The 20,111-nt window shown below is 43.8% G+C and overlaps 1 protein-coding gene across 1 annotated transcript in view; it reads right to left on the bottom strand.

The window, feature by feature from the left end:
* The window catches only part of LOC122804001 (protein mono-ADP-ribosyltransferase PARP9-like), a 1,237,155-nt gene that overhangs the window by 1,000,453 nt on the left and 216,591 nt on the right, over positions 1–20,111 (bottom strand). The gene's annotated exons all lie outside the window — the stretch shown is intronic.

Genomic DNA, 20,111 nt, shown 5'->3' on the forward strand with positions numbered 1-20,111 from the left:
GAAAAAATAGACAAAATAGTAGGGCAGCACAAGTTACTTACTAAGGAGATGATCTTGTTCATCTGGATCAAGAATAAATTGTCAAGTCATACTAAAGTTCTCCTCTCATTACTTTTATTAGCTGCAAAAATGCAATTACAAGAAAGTGGAAAATATCTAACCCACCCCAACTATCAAGGAGGAGGTTTCTGAAATAGATGAACTAAAGATTTTGGAATCAAATCAAACCCCGGGAAAGTTAACAATCAATAAGTGGCACATCCAAGCTCTAGCTCAAACCACTCAAGGATAAGTAAGGGTAGATATATAGAATACATATTTGGGTCCTAATGCTCTTTTTTTTTTTTGTTTGTTTTTTACATAGCTTCAATGAGTTGAACATGTTTGAATTACTCTATGTTTATACTGGTCTAAGCATGGTAGGATGCATACCACATAGCATTTTTAATCATCTTTATTAAATTATTACTTAAAACACACAAACACACACACACACACACACACACACACATACATTAATAGAAAACAAACCATATTAACATTTTTCCATTTAAGCATATCATACATTTGCTTTCTGTCTTTATTAATGGCCGTCTTTCAGTCTAATATTGCATAAATTGTTCAATTCCTGCCTTCCCTTAAACCTCACTCCTCCTTCTGACCATTGCTCTACATGGATTACCCCCACAAATTCCATCTATTTCCATGTAGTTTGTTCCTTCCCTTTCTAAAGATTCCTCATCCATCTTTTTCATCTCTCTTACAACATTAAATACTTCAAATACAGTTAGTTTGGATTCTGATTTCCATTTTCTACGTTTTTTGGCAGCCAACAGAATTAAACTTAATAAAGCCTTACTAAGTCTAGGCAATTCAGGTACTGAGCTCCAGCTCAAGAGAACAATTTCTTTAGTTAAAGTCATTTGCTCATTTGGTATTTCTGACAGCATACTCTGTAGGCAATTTTTAAAATCTGCCAGCTCATTATACTCCCAAAAAACATATTTCCAGTTACCTATTTCTTCCCCATCATACCTCCAACATCTGATATCTACCTCAGAAAAATTCTGAAATCTGCTTGGGGTATAAAATACTTATGAAAACACACCCAAACAAAAATCCCAAACTTCTGGACGTTATTGCATACTTGGGAGCCATACATATGTCTTCCCATTGTTCCTTTGCAAATTGCTTTCCCAGTCACTATTCTCAAACTTTTCTAATCTCCTCTGATTCAGTCTTATAGTATTTCATTTACCCTAAAAATGATCTATCTTTATCAGTGGCTTCTATTGTAGACTTGACTAAAAACTCTACTAGAGAGGGTCTTTCACTTAGGACTCCCCTATCCCTTTCTCTACGCCTATATCTGATATTAGTCCCTGGTAAGGAAGGCAATCTCTAACCTGCAGTCCAAAACTTCTTCTTGACCTAATTCCACTCATTACTTTTCAAAGTTATTTGCTCCCAATAACTTGACTCTTTTGCCAATTTTCTCCAGTAAATTCCAGCCCCTTCTTGTTTCTGTAACCCTACTTGCAATCATCCCTAATGGCAAAATCTCCCCTTTCCATTCTCATGTTAACTTAGTTCTTTGAATACTTTCTGCAACTTTATGTAAATAATATTCTGTATGGCTGTTGTTATTCTCCTTAAGAACCTGCATCCAGATACTCCTGGTACGGTTCTGCATTAGTAGTCAGCAGCTCCAAGGAGCTCACCAGTTCAGATCATTAAAAAACTTATAAAGAGACGTCACTTGCCAGCAAAACTACTTTTGGAAAGCTGAAGAGATTAGTAGATTGCAAATGAGAGCAAAACAAGCAAAAAGGACAAGATGTATCAACTGCCAAGTGGAGATACAAAGGCAGAGAAGGATGAGACACATGGAGAGAAAGTTACATTAGAAGCAATATGGACAGAAATAAGAGATATGAAAAAAAAGCTCTTGGATAATATTGCCACGCAAGAAAAAAGACTAGAAGAGGTAGTTGAAGGATTAAATGAAAGACACAGAAGTGATTCAAGAACTACTGGCAGAAAACAAGGGGCTAAAAGCTTGAATGGGTGCTTTGGAGGGCAGGCTGGATTGCCTGGAAGCAAAGCTGGTTGATTTTGAGGACTGAGCAACAAGAAAAACATTGGGCCAGATTCAGGAAGCCTCCGTGTAAGAGTTATAACTCTTACACGGAGGCTGCAGTTAAACTGTGTGATGTCAGCATGTCATGCATATGCATGAGGTGCATGAGGCATGCTGAATCACACTAGTAACTCTTACACGGTCCGTGTAAGAGAGTAGGGGGTGTGTCTGTAGGCTAAGCCCTGCAAGCGGACACGCGAAGACTAGAATGGCTGAAAGTAAACAGCCACGAGAAAGGCCATGAAAATGTGAATAAACACACTACACAACACATGCCCCGATAGACCATCACTGTATAAAGTGAAGAGATGTTATAAAATTAAATTAAAACCTTTTATTTTTTTAAACCCGTAAATGTTTGCTACTGTGTGCGTGTGCTGGGTGTGCTACTAGCGCAATCACAGTTAGCAGTCAGTGGAAAAGGATATAAAACTAAATATGCAAAGTAAGCCAAGAAATAATAGCTTAGCGGTAGAGTTGCCGGCCTAAGAGTAGGCAGGCAGGGTTCGAGCCCCTACAACAACCTTTTTTTTTTTGTAAATAAGCACTAAAAGGCCCCTGACAGTATTGTACAAATGTAAATGTATTCCCTTTTGTAAAATGGAATGAAATAGAGCATATATTTTGAAGTAACATAATAATAAAAATAGTCAGAAATGTACTGATAGCTAAGCTGTTGTGAAACAGAGTGCCCGTAGCTGAGTAGTGTTTAAAAGCTGCAAACTGCATGCCCGTTGCCAAGCTGCAGTTAGACAGACTGAAACTGTGTGCAATTAGCTTAACATGTGTGTCAGTAGCCAATTAGATTTATCCCAGCGCACACCGCTTGCGCGGGCGCCTCCCACAAGCTAACTGCCAGTGCAAGCATCGTTACCTCCGCAAAGCAGCGCAGACCTGGTTTAAAGTGCTTAAAAGTGCTTTTGGCATGTTTGATTGACAGGTCCTCAACTCATTCCTGTCAGGAAAATGAAAAATCAGTTGCCAGATTCAAACCCAGGATACCATGCACTAGAGTCAAGGAACTAAACCACCAAGCCATGACAGCAATACCTAGAAATGCAGAAATAGCATATATATGGGATAAAACCCAGAATGGAGCATGAGAAAGCATTTTCAGTGAAGTAGATACAATTCCAAAACGGCCAATCAGAGAAATGTGTGGGAAAAGCGGCATATATAAGCCCCATAGGCAGGAATACACAGCATAACTGATTGTAGAACAGACTTGCAGTCAGCATGAGTGGAGTAGGTGAGGGACGTTGCTTTCGAGCACAGCGTTGGGGCGTTGAGGAGTCCAGATACATGGTCTGGCTCCTTGTCCATAATCACGAGGCCCAACTCATGCAGGGCCAGGTCTCATGGGGAGTATATAGGGCAGAGGCGTGGGACCAGTTGGCTCGTGATCTGACCAGTGCTACTGGCATTCCACGCACTGGTGAGCAGGTCCGTCACCACCATGCGGACCTGAAGACGCAAGCAGGACCAATTGAACCGTTGGATCCAGGAGGCCCGGCAAATGCCCAACGCCCACTACTGAGTAAGTCACATTTTACTCATGTATGTAAGGATTTCAACCAGCTGATACCATGGAGATGTGTAGTCCAATATTATTCCCTTTGTATTACAGCTGCAGGTGTCCGCTCTGAATCGTGAGATGCACGCCAGAAGGCTGGCGGCTGCGCCACCATGCAGGTTAGTAACCCCACCCAGTACTTGTAAATAAATATTATTATGTACCATGTATCAGAACAGTGCAGTGTATTGATTAAAAGTAATATAATGTGCAAGCAGGAATTGAAAGTCTGCAGGTATGGCTGCAACAAGTTCATCAGTATGCAAGTGTAACTGGAAATATAATTGATAGAATTAAACAGTGCTGTAATACAGATGTCCCATCATTAATTAAATATACTGTAACCTGCAGTAGTCTCAAGAGTACAGCTTCAGAATCTGAGGTAGTCACATGTGAGATATATCCCCTGTTCAAATGCTGAATCATGACAGAAGTGAGGCTGTTGGAAAGTGTTTGAATCACCACAGGTCTAATATGTGAACAAAGCCTAGAAGTACCAACCTGAACTGTGAAGTTGCAGAATGTGTGAGAGTGACAGAAAGGCTCATGTATGAATAAATAAAGTAGTAATAACCCTGAATATATAAGCCTCAGTGTGTTTCTACAGAACTAAATGCATGTGGGAAGTACAAATTAACATCCCAAACTGATTTCAGTGTGTCTGAATCTGGAATGTCTAGCTCAAAATCTGTATATGGTGATAACAGTAAACAATTTGCAGATAGAATGAATGATTATCTGACAGACTAAACAGCCATAGTTGTCCCCTGTCCTGTCATCAAAGTGTAGCAGGATGATGTATCTGATCAAATTCAAAATAAGTAGGATAGTGATGTATGTGTAACAGGTGTAGCATGACAGTCAAATAAAGATTATTTTGAAACATCAGCCTCAACTTAATTGTGTACCTATGAGAAATGTGAATCAATGTGTAACATATGAATGTGTCATCACTTTCTATCCCCACCCAACCCTATAATTCCATATAACAACATCCACTAAATAATGGTATGTGAACATTTCATTAATCATGGACATTTGTCCGTTTCAAACATATATGCATGTCTGTTCGTGCATGTGCCCTGTTCATACCTGCAAATCTGATGGCCTGTTGCCATTAATCAACCCTGCATGTCGTTTGACTGTGTTTTGCTGTTCAAATAATGCATGTGATATTGATATGCCCCTTGTTCAATGGTGTTCATATCTGGGTGTTTGTTTGATGGGAATACCAATGCATGCTGTTACAACTAATCTGAATGGAATAAAATGCCACTAACCCAAACTAACATAACTACTCACAAACCTAGAACGCTTGGGAAGGCAGGTCCCAGCGGACCCACCTCTCCCACCTCAGCTGGCGACTGCACCTGGCACTAGTGCCCAGGCGGACCCTCCGGTGGCCCTGTGCCACCTTCGGGTGGAAGCGCAGGGGATGGGGCCCGTCCCCTCTGCAAGTGTGGCCGGAGGGGTTCGCCCACTCACCCTCCGCTGTGTCCGGTCTGTGGTGCGAGGGAGATCCAAGACACTGTTCTTGGACCCCACGCCAGCTTGAGGCTCGTGTGGCACAGCTAACGGCCCCGCCGCTGCCCCGCCCCACAGCCCCAGCACAGCCCCGTCCTGGGCTGTGAAGGAACAGTGGCAACTGCCTATGGGTGGGGATATCAGTTCCACTGTTGCCATCTGTGGGCTCGTGCATCTCGGATATCCCAACCTCCGTCCCCGGCAATTGTGAAAGCCCGCCACGAGTGTCATTCAGCGTCCCCGTATGCGCCTTGTATGTCTTGTCTGTTAACCTACCCAACCTACCTCCCCAGCTTTACCGACTTCCTTCACCTGTCATACCACTCTCACCTGTAAAAAAAAAAAAGGGCACTCTGTCCCACAAAAATTACGCCCCATACATAGCTGTCCATGTCGCACACATGTCCGCTGGACATCTAAACTGTTAATTACAATTGGCTGTACAACAAATATTAATGTTGTCCTGACACCTCTCTCAGAGGTGGAAGGTTTCAAATGTCTCACCAAAATACATAGAAATATACAGCTGTTGCTGCAAAAGACATGGGCATCTATGGGCCTTACCTACACCCTTCCTGCAAATCCCACGCTTCTTTCCCTACTGTCTTACCCTCTTTGTGACCCCTTTTTCAACACTTTCCTGTCACCCCTTTTTCTTTTCTTTCAAAGAAAATAGCTGGTGTAAGTTGTTAGCGGAGCTCACCGCCAGTGCGCATGCGTGAGCTCCCCGCAAACGAGCGCAGACCTGGTTTAAAGTGCTTAAAAGTGCCTTTATGGCACTTTGATTGACAGGTCCTGTACTCAGTTTGAAAGTTTGCTAAGAAAAATAAATTCCCACTGTCAGTCTCCAACCCAGGACCTTGGTAACATTAGTCTGTATGACCTACCACTAAGCCATGCCTGCTTTACAAGAACACAGTGCTAAAATAAATATAACATGTAATAGTAGGAATCAGTATAAAGGCAATATAGGAGATGTACTATCCAAAGCATGTCAGGTAGAGTTGTAATGGCCAAATTACTGGATTCCCATACTAGTTCAGTGTGAACAGAAACAGCACTGCTACCTGTTAGCTTGTACATAATAATGTAAGGTAATGTACATATGTGAAGGTATGTATATCTACACATACATATATATAAATATATATTAATACATATGAAATATAATCGTAGGTCTCAGTAGCCATACACACTCACTACAGGAAAAAGTTAACATAATTGCTGCAACCTGAATCTGCAACACAGCCTGACCCCTGTGTGACCTACTTACCCTTCTAACTGCTTACAGGTGGCCTCAGCACTTTGATTGACAGGTCCTGTACTCAGTTGGAAAGTTTGCAAAGTAAAAAATTCCCACTGTCAGTCTCGAAACCAGGACCTAGGTAACATTAGCCTGTTTGACCTACCACTAAGCCATGCCTGCTTTGGAAGAACACACTGCTAAAATAAATATAACATGTAATAGTAGGAATCAGTATAAAGGTAATATAGGAGATGTACTATCCAAAGCATGTTTGGTAGAGTTTTAATGGCCAAATGACTGGATTCCCATACTAGTTCAGTGTGAGTAGAAACAGCCCTGCTACCTGTTAGCTTGTACATAATAATGTAAGGTAATGTACATATGTGAAGGTATGTATATCTACACATACATATATATAAATATATATTAATACATATGAAATATAGTTGTAGGTCTCAGTAGCCATACACACTCACTACAGGAAACAGTGAAGATATATGCAGCAACCAGAATCTGCAACACAGCCTGGCTCCTGTGAGACCTACTAAGCCCTTTAACTGCTTAAAGGTGCCTCCAGCACTGTGATTGATAGGCCCTATACTCAACTCAAAAGCAGAATATGAGCATACTAGTAGGCCCTACCACAAGACCATTGTAACACTAGTCTGTATGACCTACCACTAAGCCATGACTCTCATACAGGAATATAGTGCTAAATAAGTGGAACATGTAATAGTAGGAATGAAGATAAAGGCAATATAGTATGTCTACTACCCAAAGCATGTCAGGCAGACTTTTATAGTCCCAATTACTGGATTCCCATACTAGAGTAGTGTTAACGAAACAGCCCTGCTAATTGTTAGCTTGTACCCAATAATGTCAGCTAATGTACATATATGAAAGTATGTATATGTACACAGATATATATATATATATATATATATATTTATATAGCAATACATATGACATATAGTTGTAGGTGTCAGTATGCATACACACTCACTACAGGGAACAGGCAAGATAAATGCAGCAACCTGAATCTACAACACAGCATGAAGCATGGGAGATGTACTAACCTTCACACTCACAGAACACTGTCAACAGCATACCAGCATGGTCCACGCCCTACAATCTGAAAGGGCAACGCCTATCTCACATACCCTTTTATAGCAGTGTCCTGAAATCACAGTGAGACATGCAATTAGTACACACCCAGCTGCTTGCAATTAGCAAATGCTGCCTTACAATTGGTGCAGAGGCCATCACATGGACCTATGCAGATACCTACAAAAGTATTCAGTACCCACACTCCACTCATGCAATACAGTCATTGCACAAACCTAATGAGAAAGAGAGAGACAGAGAGAGAAGACAAAATATACAGACAGCCAACAGCAGCAGCAGCAGCAACAGCAGCAAAATTCAAGCAGCACGAGTGACACACAAAAAGCTGCCACAAACACAGGTAATGCAAAGTAGCAGGTTAATCCTGTGTATACTGTGACACCTCCAAATGTATCATAGTTCACTATCTATAGGTATGTCCATGAGATAGGTTGTGTGTAGATAGTCATGAAATATAAACATATGTAATATTGTTGTACATGTGGGCCATAACTAACACTTCCATAGCTTAGAACACAAGGCCAGTTGTGCATATGATGCAGTAGTTCCCAGGGTCAGTAGAGGTTCCTCCTCATTGGTGTGGGACCACTGTGTATGTATGGCACTGTTCAGGTACATATCCTGTAGTATGGCCAGGATTAATATCAGTCTGTCATGTGGTGCTATGTCCTCCAGGGGTGAATGTAGCACACATCCAGGGATACCATTTCGTAACAGTGATGATATGTGTTCTGCAATGATGAGGGTGGCTCTCACCTGGACATGTGAGAGGATAGGGAGGTTACAGTCATCTGGGATAACTAATAACACGTGTGTAGGACAATGCGGGGGCCGTACCTGGAACTAAACTGTCTGCAACATTGTTGGCAATATCTGTGCATTTGGTGAATGTGAAGCATCTTAACACTGCAGACAACAGATGCCTTCCCATCATGTGAATCTGCCCTGTGCTGCAGTAGCCTCCTACTATTGTTATACAATATGCCTGTATCTGTAGTCCACTGGACAGGATTAATAAGTGGTGTGCAGTTGTTCTGGGTTAGATAACTGTGTGCACAGTACATGCAGTATGTGGGATGTCTGTGGTAAGCATATGCAAAGGTGCCCTGGGCAGATATCCCTGTACGAACCTATGGACCTATGTCTCTTTTTCACCATTGGCCCTATGTGCTGTCAATCACCAATGTAATCTCAATAGCATGTGCAAAGGTCAGTTGTCAGTCACCTCTATGGTACAGTTGTGGAATATGTGTGTCATGTAGTAATGTCACAGCTGCCACATGTACACAGTCAACCCTATCCCCTACCCATTGATGTACATCACATGTATGAGATGGAAACACATGGCCAAACTGTAACAGCAACATACAAGTCAGTCAGATGCATGGACACATATGACTCAGTCATTGTCCATGCCACCACAGCTGATGTGGGATGTCGCTCACTGGGATACGTGATAGGGAACATGAGCAAGTGACACAGGCTGGTAGACCCCTGACCTTGGTTGGCATCAGACCCTCACCAGGGATTCCGACAAATTACTGAATGCTAATGAATAAGTGTATCTACAACACCATAGCTGAATGGTTCTTAGCATGCAGTCACTGCATTGCTATGGAATACTGTCTTACCACTCCCACAAAAGGTGAGAACATGCAGCTCCTGTACATTAACAACATGTAGACTTTATGCCCCAGACCAGGTGTGCATCCCTCACTACTAGGCTGATAGCATCTACATCTCACACTGTATATACACATCCCACATGCAGCATCTGCACAGAAGACCACGGTCATAATGTTACCCTGTGCAAATACCATGTATTCACATGTGGCAGGCATCACACATGGTAACTATTGAAAGTCTCAGGTACATATGTGTATTTGGCACACACATACATCATGTGTTCATTGCCATAACCGTGTAATCAATGTCATGCATTATTGTGAGGGACAACCCACACATGGGCATTCTGTGTGTGCACAACACACATGGCATGTCTGTAATCAAAAGCCATACATAATTGTGATATCGTTTAGAAATGGGTATGTGCATCCTGTAGTGTGTTTTCCCAGTTGCCAAAAGGGATGTTTCTTTCATACACACTTACCCCCCTTCACACACACTTGCCACCTGCTGGATTCAAACCCCTACCTAACTATGTTATGACACTAGAGACGGACGCATTAGCACAGCGCGCTATTCGCATTACTGGGGAATGTCCTTTCCCGATATACTTGTAGGGTGCTGACATCATCAGAGTTTAGAAAGTGGAATGATCATCCTGTGGTGTGTTTTCCCAGTTGCCAAAAGGGATGTTTCTTTCATACACACTTACACACACACTTACCCCCTTCACACACACTTGCCACCTGCTGGATTCAAACCCCTACCTAACTATGTTATGACACTAGAGACGGACGTATTAGCACAGCGCGCTATTCGGATTACTGAGAGAATCCTTTTCTCCAATATACTTATAGGGTGCTTACATGATCAGTGTCTAGAAAGGGGGATGAGCATCCTCTGGTGTGTTTTCACATTTGCTAGGGGTAACATTTGGACCAAGTGTGTGAGCATGCCCAGTTCAGCCTTCCTGTGGCATGTTGTGTGAAAGATGTCTCATTTATCTAAGTGTGTGAGCATGCCCAGTGTGGGCTTTACATATGTTGAACTCTGCAGCCCATCACATTTGTGGATGAGTGTGACCTTCAACAAATACCTCCAGTTTATGGTTGTGTGTTCTGTGCCATGTTGTGTAGTTACTGTGCGAATGCTTTTTGTGTGAACAAAACTGGGAGTATACTGTGCCTGCAGGTTTTGCATGCGATACTTTGCACACAATTGTAAACATCCGATCATACTGACCTAACACTGTAGCACTGTCTAGTGTAGTGTTTCAGTACTTTCACTGTGGTGGTCAGTATCCTGGGCTTCAGTCCTATCACTGATTTACATTTTCATAGTGTGCACAACAGGCTGGTTAGGGTCCAGTTGTGCACATCTGCACAAAGGCAGTGCCTCTACAGACCCTGTTAATTGCTGCCCCATAAGCTTAACAAGTGTAGTCTGCAAATCTATGGAGAGGATCATAATTGAGCTCATAAACAAAGATATAGGGGACATGCAGACATTGTACCCATCCCATTTTGGCTTGGTCATGGGCAGATCATGCCTTTTGTACTGTGCTGACATCTTCAAATTGGTCACTTAGGCCATTGTTGGGGAAAGGCAGTCCATACAGCCTACCTTGGCCTTGCTAACACTTTCAACACAATACCCCACTCAGGTATTGTGGAAAACCCTAACAACTGAAATGTAAACCCATATGTCACAAGATGGGTTGCAAACTGGCTTAAGGACGGGACCCACAGGGTTAGAGTTGCTGGCACTATGTTAGACTCCAGGCTGGTCACAGGTGGTGTCACACAGGGCTCAGTCCTTGGCCACCATTGTTTGTCATGTACTTCCCAGGAGTACAGGCCAACATGGGAGGGCTTTGGATGACAATGTTAGCAGATGACTGCACACTGGGCACCATAGTAGACAGTGCATCACACACAGATATCATTCAGAAGGGACTCACAGTAACTGATAGCTGGTGCCAGGGCCATGGCCTGAAGTCAGAGTGCACAACATGTGTAGACATACCCTTCAGGAAAAACAAGGTGACCCCAAGCTACCATATAGGTGGCAATCCTCTAAGCACAGAGGAGGTTATCATGGACCTGGGGACCCAGGTTGACATTCGCCATTCTTCTGAGACTCACATTGCTAAAGTGGCTAGGAAGACCTTCTACATTGCCCACCTGATAAGGATGGGATTCACATCCAGCTCTAGTGGGTCATTGTTCCCTGTACTCTTCAGTTATCAGACCGGTGATCGAGTCAAATGCCCTATTGTGGCTGTATCTCACCCAACATCTGCAGCAATTGGAGACACCCTGACTGTCCCCCACCTAAAGGATCAAGGAACCACAACAGCTGTCATATGCTGCCAGATTGAAGACACTCACACTCTATTCACTCACATACTGTCTGCTTAGAGGTGACATGTGCCTGACATGCGAGGCCATGTCCAAACAGGGATTAATGGACATGCTCCACCTCAGACTCAGAAGATCCACCTGAACCACTAGTGCAGGTGACTGACACCTTAGCAGGGATGTATGTTGGACATACAGGAGGGATGGAGTTATCACTCGGAGACTCCCTATGCTGTGGAATACAATCCTGGTCCATTTGAGGCAGAGCACCTTGCTGGCTGTGTTCAAGAGGTATCTTGACCTAATGCTAGTCGGAGAATGTGTTTGTCCATCAACACATTGTGTTTAGTTTGACATGTCATACGTCCTGTTTAGTATACTGTGCCTCTGTCTACCTGTGACATAACATTGATACCCAGGGTAAACCTCCCATCTCCCATCCACTCATTAGGATTCCTGTTGAGGGGACTCAACAAGTGTCTTTATGGACAACCTGTACTGGTAGTTTACTCATGTGTGGGGGTGGCTTCTGTGTTTTGGATAATGCAGTACAGCCTGTCCTATATATGTCAGTGCTGGGGTTCAGGTCCCTCATGTGCATAGCTCCCTGCCATTCAGATTGTACAAGGTGCAGCATGTGCATTGATTCCAGCTTGGACATGGCTTTCTACATCAGGCACAGCTTGCATCTGGGTGGACAGCATGGCAGTGTGTGGAGCTGCACTCTGTTTAATCAGACTACACATTACATGTGTTCCAGCTCTGTCATACTCCTGGTGAGGTACTGTTGTGGACTTTACAGGTGCTGGATGTGTGTGCATGAGGTACACCCCACAGGGGCTGTTGTGGTCATTTCTACTGCTGATGAAAGATAACTGCAAAACCGAATGACCTCCCTTAGCTAGATGTCAGACAGCATGGACCATACAATCACAACTGGAAACAGGACCCTCTCCACAAAGGGAAAGTGTCCTGTCTGGTGGACCCCAGCCATAAACAAACTGTATGACAGATGAGGGTTACTAATGCAAGACAGAGCTACATCTCCAAAAGGGAAGACAGCTGAGATCAGCACTAGTAGAAAGCTACATTATCTCATGAAGACATGCAAGGTCAACTTGGGGACATAAATCACCAAAGACAATGAAGGTAACCACACTGCTTTCTTCAGTTATGTCAGACACCTGGTTGTGAACCCTCGGATATGCTCAGAGTTGGTACACAACAACATATATTCCAGTGACCTGACAGATATTGGCAACATTCCGCGGACAGCTTCAGTGCGATGTACCCTCCCTCACCCCCAAAACAAGATAGTTATCACTGCTGTATGTAACCTCACTGTCATCTTGATGTCCATGTGAGAGCCACACTCAGCAAAGACAAGTACACAGCATCCATGGGACCTGTTGGTATCTCCAGTTGCATGCTATGTGAACTCCAGAAGGGCTGGACCCATATATACAACTGCTAGTTAACCTTAGTCTTGCTACAGGATATGTACCTGAACACTGGCATACGGCAACAGTGGTCCCACTCCACAAGGGAGATGCCTCCACAGACCATGGCAACTACCACCACACAGGCTTAACCAGCCTTGTCTGCAAAGATATGGGAGGAGTCATGGAGCTCTTACACAGACACATTACTGACCTACAGACCCTTGTTCCCACCTAGTTCAGCTTTGTACAGGGCAGATCCTGCCTTTTGCACCTTTGCACCAGAAAGTACCTACCATGAAGATCAGGGTTCTTCAACACATGTCATATGCTTCGAATAGAGGAAGTCCAGCTTTGTTCAGTGTCATACCGCATACTTACAGGTGACCTATGCCTGACATACAAGACCATGTCCAATCAGGATTTGGTAGACATGCTCCACTGCAAGCAATCCAAATCCACCAGAGCCATGAAAGCTGAGTATTTGAACCTCACCACATACATGTATAGGACATGCTGGAGGGACAGAGCCATAACTCAGAGGCATCTCACACTCTAGCAGAGTATCCCAGTTCATGTTTGACAGAGTCCCTCACTGACTCTCTTCAGGAGACATCTGGACAACTGCATATGAGACGGAGGCACAGACTAGACAGAGACACAGTCATGTTATTCAATTACGTAAGGGGGTCATAATGTGTCACTACTAAGTCAGAGGCACAATATTCAGAATCTATTCTGTACACTTATTACCACTATAAGGTGGCAATAGCCACATCACTATGGCTAGGCTTATACATGCAGTAGGGCAGATAGCCTAGTATGAACCTGTGAACATAGGCCTGGGGCAGTTCCTGCTATTAGGACAGTGGTCTGCAGCAAGCTATATAGTAGTAGTCGGTTTTAGCCATTGGTTTTGACCATGGCTATTCCATGTTGCTTCTTGTTGTGGTACAAACATGGGTGTGTGGTTATCCATGCTATTTATTGCTAGTCACCCTCATTTTGTATCTTGTTCCATGTTTTTGCACATGTACATCACTGTATGACGTGCAGCTGTTTCCACAGGGTCATATGCGGGATATGGATGTTAGTTGGGGTCCTCAGGTGTGCATATTGTACATGATATTACATTACTTAACACATGGCATTCATGCCTCAGGTGGTGCTGCAGGGCCACCTCTGTCGGATACACATACTACACTCCCTGTACGTTTGGAAGCAGGTTGTGTCATGTTAGGCATCCCTGTTACTGTATGAGTGAGTCAGAGCGGGTATCAGTCCCAGTGTTCCTACTGACCAAGCATATGTGCTGCGTTGCCTCTTTGCCAAGGCCAGGTCATACTGGGCACGCCTCCTTCTTCATTCATGCTAACGAGTGCAGACCTGGTTTAAAGTGCTTTTTTATGGCACTTTGATTGACAGGTCTTGTACTCATTTTGAAAGTCTGGAGACAAAAATAAATTCCCACTGCCAGTCTCAACCCAGGACCTTGGTAACATTAGTCTGTATGACCTACCACTAAGCCATGACAGCCATACAAAATCACTCTGCTAAAATAAATATAACAGTCAATAGTAGGAATTAGTATAAAGGCAATATAGGAGATGTACCATCCAAAGCATGTGAGGTAAAGTTTTAATGGCCAAATCACTGGATTCCCATACTAACCTTCACACTCACAGAACACTGTCAACAGCATACCAGCATGGTCCACCCTACAATCTGAAAGGGCAACGCCTATCTTACATACCTTTTTATAGCAGTGTCCTGAAATCACAGTGAGACATGCAATCAACACACACCTGGCTGCATGCAATTAGCAAATGCTGCCTTACAATTGGTGCAGGGGCCATCACATGGACCTATGCAGATACCTACAAAAGTATTCAGTACCCACACTCCACTCATGCAATACAGTCATTGCACAAACCTAATGAGAAAGAGAGAGAGAGACAGAGAGAGAAGAGAAAATATACAGACAGCCAGCAGCAAAACCATGAGTAACAAACAGCAAGCAGCAAGCAAGCACCACTGACACAGCAACAGCTGCCACAAACACAGGTAATGCAAAGTAGCAGGTTAATACTGTGTTTACTGTGACACCTCCAAATGTATCATAGTTCACTATCTATAGCTCTGTCCATGAGATAGGTTTTGTGTGCATAGTCCTGAAATATATACATATGTAATATTGCTGTACATGTTGCCCATAAGTGAAACTTCCGTAGCTTAGAACAGAAGGCCAGTTGTGCATATGATGCAGTAGATACCAGGGTCAGTAGAGGTTACTCCTCATTGGTGTGGGACCACTGTGTCTGTATGGCACTCTTCAGGTACACATCCTGTAGTATGGCCAGGGAGTATTAGTCTGTAATGTGGTGCCATGTCCTCCAGGGGTGAATGTAGCACACATCCAGGGATACCATTCTGTAACAGTGATGCTATGTGTCCTGCAATGTTGAGGGTGGCCCTCACCTGGACATGTGAGAGGATAGGAGGTTACAGTCATCTGTGATAACTAATTCCACTTGTGTAGGAGAATGGGGGATATCTGCACCTAAGCTGTCTGCAACAATATTGCCAATATCTCAAACATGTTTTCCATACGGAAATGCACACACAGTAACATCCCACATCCACACACTTGCCACATTCAGGCTTCAAAACACTATCTAGGTATATTCTGGTACATCTGCATGTTACAGTAGCATGTAGCACTATATTGAGTAGTGGCAGTTGTCTGTTGCCATGTTGTTTGGATAGAGTAAAAGGAGCATTTGTTTATCCTACTTTGTTTTGTGGACATTAGTTGAAGTGTAACCTTACATGCATCATTGGTACCAACACCTTCTGTGTTGTTGTTCTGTTTGTACAGGGTGCTGTCAACATCACTGTTTGTTAAGGGAAATGTGCACCCTGCAGTGCATAGCCCCATTTGGCAAAAGAGACATCCCACCCACCATTGTGCACACACACCAACCCCACCCACAGTAAAACGCATACTTTCCATTTGCAAGATCCAAACCCCTACCTAGATGTGTTATGACTCTAAAGGCAGACACATTAGCAGAGTGTGCTATTTGCATTAGTAGGAGCAATCTTTTCCAATGCTGTACTTAGAGGGTGCTGACATCATCTGTGTTTCTTAAGAGGGATGTGCACCCTGTAGTGTGTTCTCCCAGTTGGCAAAAGGCACTTTCCTCCACAGCGTTATGCACACACACAAACCCCACTCATACTAACACACATACATTCCCTTTGCAGGATTCAAACCCCTACCTAACTATGTTATGACACTAGAGACGGACGATTAGCAGAGCTATTCGCATTACTGGGAGATTTCATTTCAGTTGATCTACTTATAGGGTGCTGACATCATCAGTGTTTAGAAAGTGGAATGAACTCCTGTGGTGTGTTTCCACAGTTGCCAAAAGGGATGTGCTTCTCATACACACACTTACCCCATTCACACACACACATGCCACTTGCTGGATTCAAACCCCTACCTAACTATGTTATGACACTAGAGACGGACGATTAGCAGAGCGCTATTCGCATTACTGGGAGATTTCATTTCAGTTGATCTACTTATAGGGTGCTGACATCATCAGTGTTTAGAAAGTGGAATGAGCTCCCTGTGGTGTGTTTCCACAGTTGCCAAAAGGGATGTTCTTCTCATACACACACTTACCCCCATTCACACACACACATGCCACTTGCTGGATTCAAACCCCTACCTAACTATGTTATGACACTAGAGACGGACATTAGCAGAGCTATTCGCATTACTGGGAGATTTCATTTCAGTTGATCTACTTATAGGGTGCTGACATCATCAGTGTTTAGAAAGTGGAATGAGCTCCTGTGGTGTGTTTCCACAGTTGCCAAAAGGGATGTTCTTCTCATACACACACTTACCCCCATTCACACACACACATGCCACTTGCTGGATTCAAACCCCTACCTAACTATGTTATGACACTAGAGACGGACGATTAGCAGAGCGCTATTCGCATTACTGGGAGATTTCATTTCAGTTGATCTACTTATAGGGTGCTGACATCATCAGTGTTTAGAAAGTGGAATGAGCTCCCTGTGGTGTGTTTCCACAGTTGCCAAAAGGGATGTTCTTCTCATACACACACTTACCCCATTCACACACACACATGCCACTTGCTGGATTCAAACCCCTACCTAACTATGTTATGACACTAGAGACGGACGATTAGCAGAGCCGCTATTCGCATTACTGGGAGATTTCATTTCAGTTGATCTACTTATAGGGTGCTGACATCATCAGTGTTTAGAAAGTGGAATGAGCTCCCTGTGGTGTGTTTCCACAGTTGCCAAAAGGGATGTTCTTCTCATACACACTTATACACACACTAATCCCCATTCACACACACACATGCCACTTGCTGGATTCAAACCCCTACCTAACTATGTTATGACACTAGAGACGGACATATTAGCAGAGCGCTATTCGCATTACTGGGAGATTTCATTTCAGTTGATCTACTTATAGGGTGCTGACATCATCAGTGTTTAGAAAGTGGAATGAGCTCCCTGTGGTGTGTTTCCACAGTTGCCAAAAGGGATGTTCTTCTCATACACACTTATACACACACTTACCCCCATTCACACACACACATGCCACTTGCTGGATTCAAACCCCTACCTAACTATGTTATGACACTAGAGACAGACGCATTAGCAGAGCGCTATTCGGATTACTGGGAGGTAGCATTTCTACTGATCTACTTATAGGGTGCTGACATCTTCATTGTTTGGAATGGGGAATGTGCATCCTGTGGTGTGTTTTCACAGTTGTTAAGAGGAACATTTGAACTAAGTGTGTGAGCATGCCCAGTTCAGCCTTCCCATGGCATGTTGTGTGAATGATGTCTCATTTATCAAAGTGTGTGAGCATGCCCAGTGTGAGCTTTCCATATGTTGAACTATGCAGCCCATCACAGTTGTGGATGAGTGTGAACTCCAAAAATAACTCCTGTTTAAGGTTGTGTGTTCTGTGACATGTTGTGTAGTTACTGTCCAGATGCTTCCTGTGAACACAACAGGGATTATACTGTGCCTGCAGGTTTTGCATGGGATACTTTGCATACAATTGTTAACATCCATTCCTACTGACCTAGCACTGTAGTACTGTATAGTGTAGTGGTTCAGTACTTTCACTGTGGTGGACAGTATCCTGGGCTTTAGTCCTATCACTGATTTACATTTCCATACTGTGCACAACAGCCTCTTTAGGGTCCAGTTGTGCACGCCTGCACAAAGGCAGTGCCTCTATGGACTCTGGTAATTACTGCCCCATAAGCTTAACAAGTGTAGTCTGCAAAGCTATGGAGAGGATCATAATGGAGCTCATAAAGAAAGATATGGGGAACATGCAGACATTGTACCTGTCCCAGTTTGTGTTGATCAAGGGCAAGTCATGCCTTTTGTACTTGGTTGACATTATCAAAACAGTAACTAAGGCCATTGATGAGGGAAAGGCAGTCCATAGAGCCTACCTTGCCCTTGAAAACACTTTCAACACAATACCCCACTCAGGTATTGTAGGAAACCCTACCAACAGAAATGTACACCCATATGTCACAAGATCAGGTTGCAAACTGTCTGACGGACAGGACCCACAGGGTTAGAGTTGCTGGCACTATGTCAGACACCAGGCCAGTCACATGTGGTCTCACACAGGGCTCAGTCCTTGGCCCCTATTGTTTGTTATCTACTTCTCAGAAGTACAGGCCAACATGGGAGGACTTTGGCTGACAAAGTTTGCAGATGACTGCACACTGGGTGCCATAGTGGACAGTGCATCAGACACGGATATCCTTCAGAAGGGACTCACGGACACTGATAGCTGGTGCCAGAGCCATGGCCTGAAGTCAACTTGCAAAACATGTGTAGTCAAACCCTTCAGGGAAAGCAAGGTAACCCCAAGCTACCATATAGGTGGCAATCCTCTAAGCACAGAGGAGGTTATCATGGACCTGGGGACCCAGGTTGACAGTCACTGTTCTGATGACACTCACATTGCTAAAGTGGCTAGTAGGACCTTCTACATTGTCCACATGATCAGGAAGGGATCCACATCCAGATCTAGTGGGTCATTGTTCCCCTGTACTCTTCACTTATCGGACCGGTGATCTGGTACACTGCCTTATCTGGATGTATCTCGCCTGACATCTGCAGCAAGTGGAGAGACCCTGAATGTCCCCCAACAAAAGGATAAAGGGTCTCCAACATCTGTCATATGCTGCCAGATTGAAGACACTACAGCTCTATTCAGTCACATACTGTCTGCTTACAGGTGACATGTGCATGACATGCAAGCATGTCCAACCAGGGATTAATGGACATGCTCCACCTCAAAATCGTCAGATCCACCTGAACCACTAGTGCAAGTGACTTACACCATAGCAGGGATGTACATTGGACATGTTGGAGGGTGGATTTATCACCGGAGACTCCCTATGCTGTGGAATACAATCACGGTCCATGTGAGTCACAGCACCTTGCTGGCTCTGTTCAAGAGGTATCCTGACCTGTGGATGGGAAATCATAGGTTTACCCGGGATCGCCACTGTGTCACTGCTGGAGACAGGCACGCCCAACTAATGGGCACAGTACTGTTTCCATATAAGGGGTGTGACGCAACCAGACTCTGGGCTAGGCTTAGAACTGCCTTGGGGCAGATAGCCTAGTATGAACCTATGAACCTATGAACCTATCTGACCATGTTGCATTATGTTCATATGTGAACTACTTACAACGGCCTCATCCAACATCAGTAGTGTATTCCACAACATGGGTGTACATTGGCAAACACTACCAATGTGCCCAAGGCCATTTCTAATGCTTATTGGATAGTGTGTTTGTCCATCAACACATCGTAAGTGCAGTTTGACATGACATATGTCTTGTTTTGTATACTGTGCCTCTGTCTACCTGTGACACAATATTGATACCCAGGGTATACCTACCATCTCCCATCCACTCGTTAGGATCCCTGTTGAGTAGAATCAATGAGTGACTCTATGGATAACCTGTACTG

This window comes from Protopterus annectens, chromosome 6.part0, assembly GCF_019279795.1.
Source record: "Protopterus annectens isolate FY-2018-M chromosome 6.part0, PAN1.0, whole genome shotgun sequence".
Taxonomy (NCBI): domain Eukaryota; kingdom Metazoa; phylum Chordata; order Ceratodontiformes; family Protopteridae; genus Protopterus; species Protopterus annectens.